Source organism: Balearica regulorum, chromosome 1, assembly GCF_011004875.1.
Source record: "Balearica regulorum gibbericeps isolate bBalReg1 chromosome 1, bBalReg1.pri, whole genome shotgun sequence".
Taxonomy (NCBI): domain Eukaryota; kingdom Metazoa; phylum Chordata; class Aves; order Gruiformes; family Gruidae; genus Balearica; species Balearica regulorum.
Window position 1 is genome coordinate 111,410,569 of NC_046184.1, and position 18,409 is coordinate 111,428,977.

General features: G+C 34.1%; 1 protein-coding gene across 1 annotated transcript in view; it reads left to right on the plus strand.

Moving 5' to 3' along the window:
• The window catches only part of NCAM2 (neural cell adhesion molecule 2), a 326,924-nt gene that overhangs the window by 297,336 nt on the left and 11,179 nt on the right, over nt 1-18,409 (plus strand). The gene's annotated exons all lie outside the window — the stretch shown is intronic.

The window sequence follows — 18,409 nt, forward strand, 5'->3', positions numbered from 1 at the left end:
CCAGAATTTCCTCATGTCTCTGGGTCCTTAGATTTCCAAAGGCAATAATATCTCTATGCTTATTTTCTTGGTTTCTATTTACAGCTCTTCTTCCCATAAAACCAAGCCAAATTTCTTACTTCTTCACTTTCACTTCAGTAGCAACAACACCATTATTCAGACCAGGCCAGGTTTCAGTTATATTTGTGGTATTTTTTTGTCTCAGTACACAATCAGTAACCCATATACTTTTGCAACTATAACTTGTCTGGTTTTTTAACTTTAGTCAACAATTCTGTAGGTAATGAACAAGGAAACGACTGTAGATAATCCCACTTGAGCATTTTGCAGAACTGCTGACAACCAAAATTAGTCATTAGTGATCATTTGTAGCGCAGTTGAAGAGAAGCCCTTTCCAGGTATGGTGTGTTATTTCAGATCAGGGCCACATTCTGAGGCAGAGTTAGCTATGGGGTAATGTCAGCAGTTGGGTTCTGGTACTTATTCTTAGTTCTAGGAAAAGATATGTTGCATCATTAAAAGCTAAATTAGGAGAATTGTGGGGATTTGTAGTCCTCTTGTAGTCACTTTCCATAGAAAAAGCTAGAAAGGCTGCCAATAGCTAGTTGAGCTAGGACTAAAAGTCATTACTTGTACCTTTTAAATTGCCTCTTTAAATCTCCAGAAAAAGGTAACATTTTGGCCTGATTTTCAGCCTATGGCTTGTGACCACACTGCCTGTTCATGTATGTGTATGTATATCTGCACAAACGTCCATCAATTTGTGTCTTCTGATAACTTTTGAATGCAGCTGACAATTTCACTAAATTTTCCAGAGAACTGAGGCTTCAAAAATAAGACATTCTTGTAAAGTTTTTTTAAAATAGGTATTTGAGGATAGAAGTAAAATTCTTTCTTGCTCAGTAAGAAAAATACTGTATTAGAAATTTACACACGTTTAACAATCTGAGTCATTTGGGAAAGAATACTTGTAACTTTCTGACCCTTTATCCTTGCACCAGCTTGGATAGAAACAATAAATTTAAACCAAGAAAGAAAAAGAAAAGCACAGAAGGAGTTTGAAGATATTTCCAAAATCAGAATTTCCATTCCAAGGATCAGAAATTTTCAGACCATAATGGGTACCTCATTTGTACAACTTTGTGCATTATAAGATTCCTTAGTTATCTCTACAGCTTTGAGTAGTTAGGTTTTTAGTTAAACCTAAAATGAAGAACAAAATGCAGTAGTCAGCAAGGAAAGCCTTGAAGATGTTAGTCTCCTTGCAGCTCTGGTCAAATTCCCAAGGCAAGGAAGAGCTGCAGCATTACCCTTGTGAATTTACTTGCATCATTTTCTCATAGGCTGAAGGATATTATTATTCCAAAATCAGAACTTAATAATGAAGACTTTTGCCTGAATTCTGTTCAAATCATAATTCTGAGCTAAAAGTATAAAGCAAAGCATCATGTATTGCTGTATTGGAGGATTTTTTTTATTTATTTATTTTCTGAACTTCTGAAGAGAGTAGAGAAAAGAGATTAAATGTGTCTTTGAGATCATATGCTTTGAGAATAGGAGTTGGTAAACAAAACTTCAGAAAGATGATAGCCCCACAAAACTTGTTTGCTTTTGTTTTGCAAACTAGTACTAGAATTTGCTGAGTAAGAGCCATTTCTCACCAAATCCTGGACATCAATGTTGTAAGTGATAGGGCATGTTCTTGCTGTAGGCTAAAAAAAGCTGTGTTTGCTCCATTCCCTGCAAAGACTAATGTTTTTTACATGAAAAGGGATAGAAATCACTATTAAAATTGATAGAACTTACTTGATATGAATCAGAGAAACTAAAAGTCTTATACTATCAGTACCATCGGAGATGTTCATAGGCAAAAAAAATATTTTTTTATAAAATGTAATTCTTACAGTACAGCTGTCACAGAAATCAACTACCACTGAATACTAGAAAAGCAGTAGAATGCTAGAAAAAACCCAATAATAGTCAAAGAACTAGTCTGTATTCACAGAGCTTCTGCTTCAAAAGGAATTTATTTTTTTTAACAACTTGTGAATTTAAGTTTGCTTATCTTTTGAATGCTATGAGAAAAAAAAAAATCATCATAGATGTTGTCTATTGAAGTGCTAGGCCATTCTTTGCAAGTATGGTACTCTTATTCACCTAGAATATTTGTTATAAGTAATTGCTAGCATTATGTTGCTTTATAATTAAAAAAAAACCCTAAGCGCCAATTAAAAGATTAAATTGTTTCATATATTCTCTAAAAATATTTAAAAGCTGTGTTATTAAAATAACTGTGGAAGTTTAATGTGCCAAAGATTTTTTTGCTATGAATATAAGGACCAAACTATTTGTCTTAATAAAAAGAACTGGTTTTGAATTTTGAACAGCTTGAACAGTCATAATTTCTTTGAAAATGTGTATCATTGAAAACATCACAGTAGAAATATGTGTGAGGATGGGGTAAAGTCCATAATAGTTCTCAGTTTATTTATATTGCTGTCTTTTCTACTTCATAGTTACCTACACTCAGATGTACATTTGTGAAAGAACAGGGACATTCATGTTATAAGAGGATAATGCATTGGTTAAATATTATGCATCCATGTCCCAAAGGCAAGTTTCCCACCAGAACATATTTACAAAACAACAGGTCTGTGATTTAAGCTAAATTTGAGGTGCATTGCAAAAAAACCTAAAAGATTCAAATCCTAAAACCTAAAAAATCACTTCATTTTGCATACCACTTAAATTCTGCATGTCTTGATCATATATTTATGGAAAGAATGATTTATCCACCACTTGCCTTTCTCTGCAGACTGTGAGCTCTCTAGAGTAAGAGACATACCCCAATATATTTGGGCTAAGTTTAATAATTATAATAACGGACTGATATAATACAGTCTAAATGAAAAATGGGGGCTTAAAAGTTTTCACCTACTTCCATTACAATTTCATCAAATACAATTTTTAAGGTAAGTAAATTAAGATGCAACCAAGTTTATTGTTCATACTATACAGGATTTTCTACATTTCAATTTCTTTTGAAGTAGCCTAACACTGATGTTAATCACTATCCATATAATTACTGTGTCATTGTAGCTGGGGGAAAAAAAAAATATTCGGTCACGAGATTAAGATAAATTTACACTATATTGCATAAACTTAACTGTGTTATCTGCCAAAAAGTGAACTTTCAACATCAATATTAGTAGAAAATATATATGCAGACGTCATAGATCGCACCGGATCGCATCCAGATGTACTATGTGGACTAGAATGTGTAAGAAGTTGCATCTTTTGTAAAGCAATTTGTTTTGTTCCCACGCTAGTATTAAAATCAATATCTAATTACCCAGCTGGCTGTGCTAATTACATTGGTCATTCATATTTCAAATGGACTTATGTCCATATTATTGATGCCAATTTTGACAGTGGTCCATTCTGGACTGTGACGGTAATTCAGGAACACGATAAAATTATTGGCAAGAAGAAACGGCTAAACAAGTTCCTCTTGTCTTTATTCCCATGCATGGTTGGAACCTTCTCTTTAGGTAATTATTGACTTTTTTTAGTTTCCTCTTTCAGCCTATAGGCTGGTGTTTGTTGTTCCTTCAAATATTCTCAATTTCTGATCGGTGTTGGATTGTAGTTTCCTGAGTTCCAAGTACCTCCAGCATGAAAGACACATGAAAGATTGTATTTAGGTTGTGCTTGGCTGAATATTTTTTAATCTTGAGGGGAAACAAGAGAGTTGGTCATATGCTTCAGGTTAAGTGCCCAAAAATGTTTTAGAGCAAAGAGTTTACTACTTTGGCTGCTGTGGGGAACCACATGTTGCTGCTATTAAGGTACACCTTTTCTATGGTTTGAGTATTATCCAGATTTTTCCAGAGCACTTCAATGATTACAATTTCATTCACACTTTAATCATAATTGGATGTTTCTACTAGATTAATGCCTTTCAAATTATTGTCTTTGGCACAATGTAAATATTAAATTAATTATCTTTTCTATTTTTCTTTCCCACTGTCACTTTTTTTCCTGTTGATACTTTTATTTTTCATGCTTTATCAACTTTTTCACTTTTTTCTCAAATTTATTTCTTTTTCACACTCTTGATTTTCTGTAATGATTTTTATCCACACAGATAGATGCTGTGAAGCTACTAGACATGAAAATGGAGGCCAGTCCCTGCAGCTGAATGCTGCTGGTTTCTCTTTCATTGTAGTCATAAGTTTGTGGTGCATGTTTTGATGCTGTTGATAATGCAAGCAATATGTTTTCGTCTTTCCCTCTTAATTTTATATTTACAGAAAACTAAACACACACCTGTATAAAAAGTGGTACTTTTCTATAGCTCTTTTAAAGTTTCCACTCCTAGTTAAGATCCTAATTAGTGTAATTATTTCAGTCTGTGCATGCAAAATTCTTCAGCTTTTTGTAAACCTTGTAAGTTCTGTGACTAATTCCACAGATGATGCTTGGCTCTTCTGTCTGACAGAAGTTGGAGAATGTGACTTATTGAATTTGATCAATGTGGTTTGATACTACTTTCTCAACTATATTTTGATTATAAGAAATCTATGCATAGACCTTACCATTGTGAGTCTCATGGCTTTCCAGGTACACCATCAACTGGTCTTTCATGAGACGATTTTGATTCTGTATTAATCCTTTTCACAGAATTGTGCTTACGCTAGCTCCTTCCATGATATACATACAACTTTATACTTAATATAGACATGTTTTGTACTTTCTAGTGGATTTTAACAAACATTTCTGCCCTAATTTATAATCTATGAATTGCTTTAGTTCATAGTATTTAATTTCATATACTTTTTCTATGCACCTCTGCAGCCATGCCTCAGCACATAAAATAGGTCCCTGCCCACCAAACTCACTTCTTGTGACTGTAACAGTGCCACATTCCATTTCATGGCATTTATTGGACTTGAAGATCCAGGGGGCTCAGTTTTGACCTTTAGGAAAGAATGGGAAAAGTAGTTTTCCCTATTTTACACGTTAAAAGAATGGCTTACAACCTCTGGAACTAGAACAATGTATACAAAACCTCAGAAAAACATTCATTTAGTAAAAGTACACATAGAGATTTTACTGCATATATTTTATTTTAGAATTTATGTAGCTGACTAAGTGTATAGTTCATTCCTCTGTTGTATACATACTAACACAAGAAATCAATGCAGTTTAGAGCTAAGGCAGAATTAAATATTTGTTTTAAGATATTTCCCTTCAAATTGTTACTAAACATAACAAAGATAATTAACAGTATATGTTGATTTCCCCTCCCCCCCTTATAGTTAATTTCTTTTGGGTTTTAATACCATTATATTATAATTTTGAAATTATTTGGTTAAATTTAAGTTTTTATGTATCTTCACCAGTGTAAATATTCTTATTTATTAGAAATAGTGATTATGGTCAGTTTTGCCAGTTTCAATTTATTCTTGGAAGTCTTTAAAACATTATTAATAAAACCTCTTCTCATCTAAAACAAATAACAATAATTATAGAGAACTGTCTGGTGTCACAAGTAAGATGTCTTCAGAATGCATACATGTAAATCTGAAGACTTAATTTACTGACAGAAATACTTTTGTAAAACATTTACATATTTAGTATAATGAAATAGCTGGAATTCAAGCAAATGCCATTCTAAAAATGTTAGCTTCATTGTGACCTGTAGAAAATCTCTCACTGTGTTAAGTGGGGCCACTATTTCATCCACGGCCCTTGCCACTATGCTCTATCATTTTAACCTTATGCTGTGTCATTAATTTGAACTGAATTACATTGACATGTGCCTGGCATAGTATGGTGAAGAAATAGAATTTCTATTCCAATTTTTTAACAGTTGAAACTTTGGGTTCCCAGTCAGAGTCATTTGGGTCAAAGCCTGCTTTTCCATGCACAAACAATGTGAATATATGCATTGACTTTGTTGTTTAGTTTTATAAGTGTTATTCTTATTTTAAAAAAAAAAAAAATTTGCTTAATGCTTAAGTGCTTATTGAACTTACAGACAATAATTAATGAAGGATGGGGATCTTAACATTAAAGTATCTTTTGAAATGAAACTTTTTAACTGTGATAAAGAGGATTTGGAACTGCTAACTACACATAACTTATCAAAAACTTTCAGGTGTGAGAACACATTTTCAATTGAGTATAACTGACAAGTGCTATTGCTTACACAAATATTTTTTTTTAGGGGAAGAATCACCTCGGGCAGGAACTTTTGCAAGAGGCTTTATTTTTTTTCTAACCATTTCTAAAATGCAGATAGTGAAATTGTTTGTTGTTGTCATTATTGGCACTTTTTCCCCTGTGGTAATAAAAAACCAAACAAACCCTGCAAGTACATCTCTACTTAAAATCAGAGAGCTGACATTTGGCAACTATGTAGTAGGTAGATTTTGCTTGTATTCCCAAGGGGAAGGGAAAAAAAAACCCTGCCCAAGTCTGGCCTCATTAGAAACCTCTGAAAATCTCAGTTTACAACTGGTCAATAGCGAATTGTTTGATCTCCACTGAGTGTGCTTCAGCACAAGACACCACGATATGCTCCCAGGAGCTCTTTCTCAGTTTGCAGGGGCACAGTGGTGCACAAACACCAGGGCTCCTTGTTGGACCAGGGGACTGGCAAATTCTTTCGAGAGGCTGTTGTCTGCAGTCACATCCCTTCTGCATTCTGATCCCATCGTAAAATAGGGACTGGATGCATACAAGGAAACAAAATTTTCTCTTGTGGACACAATAGAGATAGAGTGCTGTTCTGAATAATAAAGAGAACCAAACTGCAGATACAATTACAACTAGTGAGTACCTGCCACTGGATTTAAAAGGCCTTGAGTAAAAATTAGATGGTCTTATAGAATGAAAGGTGAAATAGACTCTCATTAAGGTTGTGCAGACACTCCAAGTCTGGTATTTCTTTCTTTTGCAGCATTTTCTTAATTTCCTAAATTTGAAACCTTAAAGCTGTTCTACTAAACATTTTATTACATATTTTACCTGTCATGTACTCATCTCTGTTCTTAATTTTTTAATAAAGCAAGACAGGAGACTACTACAAGTATGTATAAAAGTAGAAAAATGAAAATTTTGAAATAATTTTCCTACTCTGGTTAAACATTTGAAGTACTCTTTACCAGTTATAAATTTATTATCTTAGCAAGGAATTTTAACATTGCAGATAGGTACATATGAGGACAATATAGGAATTAGGGCACAGAGAGTGATCAACTGTGAACTCTCCAAACATAATGTGAAAGAACTAATGAAAAGCCTTGAGACATTTCAGAAGCTAAATATACATTATAAATGACAAGTTGACTCTTATGCTCAGTGTCACAATGCCAGTGGGATAAAGAGAGAAATTTGGATCACTTATCTTTTTTCCAATTGATAGTAGTAGCTTCAGCTGGAATCTACATGAGTTTCCCCTGTTAAATGAGAGAAATTTTAGGTCTGCTCCAATTACATTCTTCTGCATTATGCATTTTGAGGTTATCAGGTAGTTTGAATATGATCCTTTTCTTTTGGCCCTAAGGATCATCCCTGATGATGAGTTAAGCCAATATTATAGGGATTTCGTGATAGCAGAGCCAGGCAGTTCTGGGCAGTGTCCCAAAACCTCTGTAATGAGAAAGAAAAGAGGAAGAGAATAATGTCCTTGGGTTGTCATATATCTCCCGAGATGAATAACTAATACAGTTGTGTTTGTATTTCTCTTTAAGAAAGCTTCATAATTCTATGTTTAAAAACAACGAGAACAAGATTATTTTACAATATTTTGTACAATCTGTAGGAAGATACAGAACATTTTAAAATCTTGTCTTCCTACAGACAAGAATGAGGAAAAAGTGAAGAGAGACATTTGCAAATTAAATTATAATTGGTAGGTATAGACTGAACAGCTTTAAAATTGTAGTTTAAACTGTATTAAAATGATAAATATGTCTTCACAAATTGAATTTAATATTCTGCTGTCATTAGTACTTAAATGTTAGATAAGTAAATTTGCTCCTCTAAATGTAGTAATTGTAAAAGGGATTTTAGGTCTTATGATTGACAGTGTAAAATGTTACCATTTTTTCAACATTGTCACATATTTTGAAATGCTAATATTCAACTGTCTGTAAGAATGAAGTCCTAAAATATTCTACACTGAACTTTTGCCTTAAATCCAAATTGATGGCACAGAAACTTAAAAAGGATAATGATTATTGTGTGATATAGCAGTATATCTCTAAGGAACGGTATTTTTTAAATGTTTTGATTTGCAACCTTTTGAGACTAAGGCTGGCTTCTTTCCTAATCAGATTTTAGTTGTTGTCTTTCTTGTTTCCAGAGTTTTGACAAGTTCCTAACATTTACCAATTATTCATGAATCAAAGTATTTACATAATACAACTTCAAATGTGATCATTTATTACAGTAGGGTTATTAGAATATAAATTGCTGTCTAGCTAAATAGGAAAAATATTGCCCAGAAAAAGACACATTTACTGCATACATTGGAAATAAAATATGTCTGCACGGTTTCATGAGCTGTACAAAACATACTATTACCAAGAAACAAAATAACATTCCATTTAATTATGTGATGGAAGTATAAGGCCAAGCGCTGATGTAAAAAAAATATGATGGGTCTATGAAAAATATATATTTAAAAGGTAAACAGATGTCATGGTTAATTAAATAAGTAACCATATGACCAATAAGTTAGATACCTGGGACTAACCACATATTATCTTTCCAGCATGCAAACCTCATTCACTCAATTTGATAGCTCCATTCACATGCATATGCAAATGCAAAGTTAACTAATTAAGCCTAACAAAACAATTATATTTTTTTAAAAGAGGTATTGGACACTTGTATACAATTTGTGATTACGCTAATAGTGCCCAATCTTCTACCCATTTTCCAGTATGTTGATTTCTAATTGCTCTTTTTTTTTTTTTTTTGTCAGGATTTTTAGGAGAAAAGCAAAAATCTCTTACTTTTAGGAAGTAGTTTAAACAATATCAAGACAAATGAGGTCTATAATGATATTACTGAAATCTTTGCTACATCTAGAGCTCATTTGAGCTTATCACATTGTACTTCATCCATCCCATTTCTCCAGGCATATAAGGAATCTTCAGTTTTCCGTTGGTACATATTTATCAGGCTTAATGTATAACTAATGGAAACGCACAGGAAAAATCCTATTCCTTGTAATGCCAATGACAACATCCTAATAAGGCCAATGGTGTCAAGTATCAAGTGTAGAGAATCTACCAACTTTGCCTGTTTAGAAACAGTAGCTTTATGGAAGCTGTTTGCTTGAGAGCTGTGTTAAGTTTAGATGTTTTATGAGAACTAGATCAAGGAACTGACATAGGAATATCCATTTTTGTTCATTTTTATATGGTCTAAAGTTCTGAGAAACTGTAGTAGTAATTCTTGCCACCATAGTCCCATTACATTGTATGATATTCTTATTAATAGTTCTGAATATTTATTTTACATGTTTAATATTTTTGTAGAGGCAATTTCCAGTGAATATGTGAATTTCCAGTGAATATGTTATTTTCATCTAATTTTAATTATAATACATGTTAAATGAGCTATAATACAAGCAAAGTAAATCTTACTGAGTGTATATTTCCAACAGAATTACATTTAAAGATATATACAATGTACTAAAACCTACTTATGTGAAAAATATTGCAAGCACTGCAGTTTCTGTAAGTTTCTGTTTTCAAAAACAGTGTGAAAGGCAAGAAAAAAAATTGGATTTAAATTAGTTTATTTTAATTTGTGAAACAACAGCATTTTTTTTTCATCTTGTTCATGTTTCACTACCATTTTGCTCCACTGATTTCTTTCATGCATGCGGTACTTGCTGTCATCTCTGCTTTCTCCCTTAAGAATGTGTGCATAGTGTAAATGTAATGTCCCTCAGCATCTTTCCGAACACAATGTCAAGAAATGTATGTAACTTTGTGTGTCTTTCATCTGCTGTTCAAAGTTCATTTTAGTTAATGCAACTTCTGTCTTCATTTTTGTAATAAAGAAAACTGACTTAAAGCATTTCTATCTGTATTTTCTTTATTACTGATAAACACTGTTTTTCTTGTATTATCTACATTATGTCTTTTGTAATTGAAGAGATTTTTTAACATTGTCTAAAGATTTTTGTTTCAATGGTTACGTCAGAGTTTTATCCAATAGTAAATATAAAAAACAAGCAAACAAAAATAATTAGAATTAATATTCCCCGATTTTTAGTTTGGTTCATATTAGGTGGCTGCCATGCTACTCCACTAATGGAGCAAGTATGTGAAATGTCTGTATAAACACAACGCCTGAGCATTTGATCCATACTGATTTAATGCCTGCTTGAAACAGTTGTATCCCAAAAGGCAGATGTTTTATACTGGGAGAAACTATATTGGTACACAACACTTTCACACCAAGTACAACCTTGCTGACACTTGCAGTTGTGCCAGTGTAATTATTTCAAGTCAAAATATGTACCATATACTGGCAGTACTCGTAATATTATTCTCTTTTTGTAGCTAATCCTATAAAATAATTACACATTTAAAACACTATTCCAAGTAATACTTCTCAGAATTGTTGTGTTTGCATTTATGTATGTTTTAAAGAGCGAAAAGGAAGTGCTGTCAAACCTGAAATATTTTATCAATGCAAATACAATCCCAACATAGTTGGACTTGCTTTCAGGTCTCCTGACTACAGTACTCTGGTTGCAGCTGTCATCCGGTATAAAGATGCAAAAACCTCTCAGGTCTCTCTGGTATGTGCACAGTGTGATTTTGAATTCTCCCAAATAACACAATTAAAATAATTTAACCTTTTATGTAGTAGCAGTACTGAAATGACACATAAGTGTATGTTTTCAATACCCATGTCAATCTTAATTAATCTGCACAGGTTCTTAGAAATTCCTCTGAGAGACATGTTCAGTAAATCTGCCATCAGTTTGAATGGAGGATCCTGGGACACAGAAGCTTTAGTCATTTCCCCAAGGCCGCCTAAAACCCGGGCGCAGACCTGATGGCACAAACTCCACAAAGCTGCCGCGGTTGTGCAGCCTCTCCTCCCTCAGTGCTGGAGTCTCTCCGCCCTCCCCATTAGCTCTGCCTTGTCGAAAGCAAAAAGCATTGCTTTCCAACACGTGCCAAGTGTTGGGGGTTTTCCCCCACTTTCTGCCTCAGAAATACCAGGAAAAGTGTATTGATCAGCTGGCTGAAGTGTGAAGCAGCTTGTCCTGGAAGTGTATTTCCTCTCTTGGCCTTGTGTGGATGCTGCTCCCACAGGAAAAATGAGGAATTCCATGCAGTTTTCTCCGGGGCTTCCCATAGAAGCGGGCAATGTAAAAAAAATACTCTTTACTAAGGTGACTGAGTAAATACATAAGAGGCTGTAGCTACCTGATAACTCTTTAGGGACATTAGATATGCTTCTGAGGCTGCTTGGAGATAGTTTGGTGATGTCAGGACTAATTTTTAAAACTTTGCTTAAAAAATAATAAGCCACAACTCCAAAGAATATTGGACGTTCAGACATTGGAATTCCAGGACACTTTTTCTAGTTAACACTGCCTTCTTTCCTTTCCCTTCCTGTCCCTCAGCAGACACAGACAAGACATTGTTGACACTTGAGTTGCTATTTACAACATTTGTTTTCTTTAGCTATTTTATTTACATCTGGTTTAAGACACCTTCTTATGAAAAATGGTGTAAAAGGCAATTGGAGTAAATGAGAACTCAGGTCCTACTTACTCAGTACCCAGAAAGAGTCACAGTAAAAGAAATTTTCCTGTAAAATGTAGAGGAAAAAAGTAATTATTTCAGAAAACTTGTTGGCAAGAGGATTTCTACCATAATAAAGAAGTACTCCCTCACTCAGATAAGTATCAGTAAAGCATAACATTTCTGACAGATGCCGTTTTAGACATGCTCATTTCAGTAGCTCACATCTCTTGTAATTGGTAATCCTGGTGGCACCACAGACTCCCTTGACCGTGAATGCCCGTCCCTCCTCCTCTGCACTGTACAGCCTCTTCTTTATGGCTCCTCTTGCTGCCAGTGAAACCACTGAAACTCCACTGTAATCGGGCTTAGATTTCATTAGAGATGGTAGATGATGAAGGCATGTCATTTACAGGAAGAAGAAAGTTAGAGGAAGCCTTCTCTTTAGTTAGTTAGTTACATCAGGATCAATAACACTGTTTCCCTTATTTTTCAAAGCTGTGTGTCAAGCATATCTGTCAGAACATATTACTCAGTTGTGCAGTACAGAGCACATATTCTCATGTGCTTGTACACTGCCCTTCAGCAGTATCAGTCCTAGCAGAAATTATAGGGAAAATCACTCAGGAAAAAAAAGCATTAAAATTAATGTCGATTATAGCCTTGTTAGCATCTTTTTGTATTAAGGAATGGGATAGAAAAGAATATTATGTACTCTCATGGTCTCTTTTGCATCATACATTCCCCAGGAAATGTTTGCACAGAATCATAATATTTTTTTTTAAAAAAGTTGATGCTGCAACTGTATTGATTTTTTTATTTCATTTGAAGGTAGACACGTAGCTGCTGGGCACTTACCTGTTTCAAAAGCCAAGTTTTATTGTTTTAAATGGCTAAAAGCAGTTCATGCAGCTGTGGCTATAGCAGCCAAATTATTGGAGCTTGTTTGGGGGGGAGGGCAGGGGAGGGAATTACTTCTTGTTTGCTCCTTTTTGTCTCCCATGATTTTTATCTGGGTAAGGCACAGGAGTGCGTAGTAATGGGACACTCTTGTACGAAGCTCAGAAATGGTTCCTCTTCTAATTAATATAGTCTTCCACAATATTACCATTCTCACTAAAAAAGCTGGGTACATGCTACCTTCACATGCTACCCAAGATAGAGCTCATTCTGGGTACCCATAACTTGTGAGATGTGCTGGGTGCCACACAGTCCTTGCGTACTGATCACCCGCACCCAAGGCGCTGGAGCACACAACAGCTCCATTTAAACCCCTCTTGGACATTTCCTGCTGGAAAATGAAGGCGAAAGATGTTTTTACAGGCAGTGAGCGAAGTTATGCAAGTCCCACAATTTAGATATACCCATTTTCACTACAAGAAAATGCAAAGCATTAAAAGACAGTGAAATATAAATATCAGCCATAATTATTTTTAAAAGAGGAATGACTCTTTTTTAGCTCCTATCAATTCAGAAATTCTTTCCACTTATTATGTACAAATTTGAATGTATTTATATCCCCAAAGAGAAAGAAAAAAAAAAAAAAACAAAACAAAAAAAGAAACAAAAGGGGAAAAAAAGGAAGCATTTTAAAGCATCTGGAAACAAATGAGTAATTGCAATGATTGAAATGAAGAACCATCCTTTGGGTATTTGCAATACCCTGCCTCCAGCACACACCTCATAGTATTTATACGGTTTTTTGTATCTGCTGTGCACCTATGTTAGAGATATATGTTACCTGTCTGGAATTCTATAGCATTTCTAGTAAATCCTTTTGATGATGTTGTTGTTTTTCTCATGATGTGCTGTTTGTTTGGATGTGTATTCTTTTGTTTTTCCCCTCTCCAGATCTTGAGCTTGGCAGTGCTTTTTCTAGCAATGGTCTTGGCCTTCCACCCTTATAGTATTAACTAGTAGAGAATCCTTATGTAGCTATTTAATGTTTTAGTCCTACATTATGATTGTTTGGCTGCTCCTCAATGGATACTAATTTTCAAGACCTATGTTTTCTATCTTTTTAGAGGTTTTGAGTAAGTATATAAATCTTGTAAGCCTTTGATTCTAAGAAAAGGTCCAGATCAGATATAAAATCAAAGTCAAGGTTGATAGGCAGTGCAGAAATAACCATCAGGGTTGGACAGGCTTTATAAGAGTCAATACAACAGGGAAGTTCACGAAGATGATAAACAAGAGCATGCTTTTTTTTTCTGCCATTACCCAGTGCAGCATTTTCAAATTCCTCCTCTAGCTCATAATTTTCAACTACTTCAGCTCGAGAGCAGTTCCTACCTTAGTTTCAGACTGACTTGAAAGAAAGGATGAACATATATAATATCCCTGCACATTCATTCACACCCATTCAAATATAGCTACCAGGTGCTACCCTACGAGCATAGGAAAGTATTTTATGTTATTTCTTTCTCCCTTAAAAATTTACATGACTGTAAAAGGTTAAGAGCTATGTAGAATTATCTATCTTTCATCTTTCCTTTAACTCATGCCTGCTAAGGAGGAGAGGAAGGGAAGAAAGGCACAAAAAGATGCTAACTTCCTTTTGCTTTTCGACAAAACTCAGAATCCCTGAATGGTTGAGGTTGGAAGTGACATCTGGAGGTCCAAACCCCCTGCTCAAACAGAGTACTTATTATAACACTTGCAATTATTATTTTATTGTACCCACAATTGAATATATACAATGTGATTCAGTAAGAGTACAGAGAAACTCTGTCACATCGAAGGACATACATACATGTAATGTCAGTCTGAATATATTAATGTTGCATATTAAGTACCTGTCTCTTTGTGCAGAAGCAATAGCTTTAGTTTTCCATGTACAAAGTGTACCTGTACACTCTGTGTATATATGTAGACGCTGGCTCTCTCTTTAAACTTACTTCCCTTTGGACTAGCTGATACAGACCCCTCAAAGGAATTCACACTGAATTTACATTTGAGGGTCCAGAAAATTTATCTTTCCAGTTAGTTCTCTTCACTGGGAAATTCTGTTTTACTTGTGAAAGCTCTTAATTGCTCTTTCCCCTTACTAAAATCATGATTTGTGCAAAAATGTTAAATTATTTTATTAGAAGTCAGAAATACAACTTATTGAATGAGTGAGAACTTGAAAATTACCAGTACTTTCCATGAGATTTACAGAAACTTGCTTAAATTTTTTTTATTGCATTTCTGAAAGTTTTGTAATCTTATTTCCATAAGCACTTATTTGAACAAGTGCATGAATGAAGTGACTTTGTTTAAAGTCAGCAGTTTCCTTCAATATCATGGCAAGGTGTATTATATTATTTATGCCACATTCTATATAACAAAAAGCATATTATTTTAAATTTAGCATATTTTTGACAAGTTATAATTAAAACTCATTCAGAACTATGGAATTTACACTTTTTTTTTTTCTCGCAGTGTTTTAAAAGGCTCAACTATGATTAGATTACTAAGACAGGTATACAATAAACCTTTTCACAAAATTGTTAGGAACTGATTCTCTCACAGTAATATTGAATTTTTATTATTGAAATTAAGTGTGTTTTCAACTAGAAAAAGAAGTTATATAATATATAAATACTTTATTGTTGTAGAGCACAAAGCGGAACTAGTATTTTGAGTCCATTTGGTACATACTGGAACACTGTAAAAAAAAAACATTTAAAATCATTGCTGCTTATAATGTATTTTTTGTATTGTTTAAAAATTGTAACAGTAAAGCTAATCCGAATTTAATTTAGGGCAGAGGTTTTTGATAACAAAGGTGTTTTTCAAATTTGGTTGAAAGGCTATACGTAGTATGACATTAACCTTTCATTTAGTCACAGAATTAGTACTTCTGTTGATGTCATAAGATATTAACACAAAATTTCACATTGTTTTGATACCATAGATATCAAAATACCTGGGATCTGATTTTTGAAAGCACTCAGGACAGGCCTAAGTCTGCTTTAATAGCAATTGGCATTAGTTTTACAACTGACTTCTGCGCGAGCAGATAGACTGGTACAAAGTCCCAGTAATTTAAGAAAGAATGGAATGAAGCCAAAGATTAACTTTTAAAAAATCAATTGTATATAATATTGAAAATAAATCATAACACAGATACTTTTAAAACAAGACAGTCCGATTTCTGCCTGCCTTCAGAAGAAAGTGCATAAAGAGCCTAAGACAGGCACGAAGGCTGACGTCAGCCGTGCTCCTCGCCCCGCCGCAGGATGGGGCCACGTTCCTGTCACTCTTTGGGGTGTGGGAGGTAAAGGAGAGAGACTTTGGAAAAGTATTGTCAGTCGTAAGAAATCAGGCTTTGAAATGTCATGAAACAGAAACCTGTATGAATAAATGGGTTGCAAGTAGGCAAAATAGGACTTGGGAAAAGTAGGGTAGTAGTAAGGATGGGGAATGCTGAATGAAAAGGAAGTTATCAATCATAAACAGAAAAATATGTAATAGTCAAATACTTAGGTCTCAGATGTCTCACCAATACCAAGAAGATTAAAAATGAAAAACAAAGTCTTCCCCACAACTATGGCAAACAAGTACGAATATCATTGTGCAAAGGAGTAATATCATTACTATAAACATTTCCTTCACTTGCCAGTGAAAATATTGTGTAGGCTTTTCTGGCACTGAATCATTTGGAGTGGGAAGCTTGCCACATCACAATGTTCCAGTGGCACCAGAAATGCTGTTTATATCAGTAAAAAAACATATCATCTCCCCATGGTAGACACTGCATTAAAAAAAGAAAAAAAAAAAAGTCCAAAAATGTCAACAGTGACAAAATAATCCCAAATCTCTCCAAAAATATGGATTTAACCCCCCTATTTTTTCTCCTCCACACTTCTATTTAGTGGTTAAGAAGGTATCGAGAGGAAAACTTTGCTGTATGAGGTCTCTAGAACTGGACTCCATAGGTACTGGTATTATATCTGTTGAAACATATGTACTTTTCAGCAAACTGGAATTAAATATCTATTTATATCTTCCTGACAATTCAGATTGATAAACACAAGTGACTGAAGTTTAGAAAGGCAGTCATCAAATAGATAGGTGGATGTATGGATAAAGTAAGTTTTGGAAGATGTATTGGAAATTATACTTGCAATATTTAACTAGGAATGATTAAGTTAAAAGGAAAGAAAATTAACTCATGTGAAATGTCAACTTCCAACATTGCTGATGGGGCAATGCATAAATGATGCGTAATTTCATTGCTGTGCCATTATTTTTGTTATTGATATAGTATTTTTTAAGTCTTTCTGGAGAAAGCAAAATAACTTTGAAGTAATATCTGTCTGTTTATCTGCCTATCCATCCATGTAAATATATACATTGAATTCTGGCTTATTACATAATCATATTTTGAAGAGCAGTTCTATGATAAAACAACCCGTACAATAGGCAATGAAATTGATTGCATAAGAAGTAAATTGTTCCCTTTCTTTTAAAAAAGTTTTTATTTTCCATTTAAGAGTTCTATCACATAGACTAACAAAGCATGTATTTCTGTTAGTATGTATTGATTTAGAAGTCCTCAAGGAAATAATTTTCAAATTATATTTGAAAAAGTAAATAGATATTTTCTTTAAAATTAGTTAAGCAGAAATATGAAAGCTTAAATGGCATTCTTAATCTGAAAACAGTCATCTGTCATGGAGGTGGAAGAGAAAGAACATGATAGTAGTAGCCCCATTAAAACTTTTATATTGCATTATATCATATTAAGTTTGGTGTCTGCTATGACAGTATTCAAGCAATCTACTGTCAGAAAAATCTAGCTCTTGTTTTGGCACCAGGCGTAGATACAGTGGAAACGTACCACTGCGCTGCCGACTGACTCATGCATCACTCCAAGGCATGGTAACACTAAGTACGCGATACTGATGTGCAACGCCAACGTGAAAAAACCCAGCTCCACTCCCCTGCGGAGTTTGCTCAGGACATAGCATCACGCCAGGCAATTGTCACAGGCCAATTTCTGAGCTGGACGGACACCTGGAACTAGCTGGGTGCAGGAACCATTACTGAGGTGGCGCTTTTTTTTCCCCTAGCTTATCGATCAAATACAAGTCCTCTCCTTTATAAGGGTCATCTAAGTTCAGAAACACAGTATTTTTTGTTCTTCTCAGAATCACAGTACTCAAAACCATCTGAAACATTTTTGTCTATTATGGAAATGTCAACTGAGTTAAAACATTTTTCTGAGATTTGTAATGAAGTAAAATTAGCTAAGCATCAGCTTTCATAATACAAATACAGAAAGCAAGATCAAGTGTGGAATACGTTTATTTAGAAGTCTATGAATGTATTTTCAAGGTACAAGACTATACAAAATGAGGTCCTAACCCTATAATGATTTAATAATATGTATAGTTTTCCTCATACTAATTTATTTAAGAGTAAGTGTGTGCAAGTGTTTGCAAAGTAAATTGCTTGAATTAACTTCTTTGAAGAATTTTTCATTCTACTTGAATTCAAAAAATGACCTTTAGAAGAATAAATACTGTTTTAGCACTCTCTTAAACCTTTCAGTAATTCTGCTTAGCACCACTGCTAATTAATTATTTTTGAAATGTGGAAAAATGACATCTTACAGCAACTGTTACTAT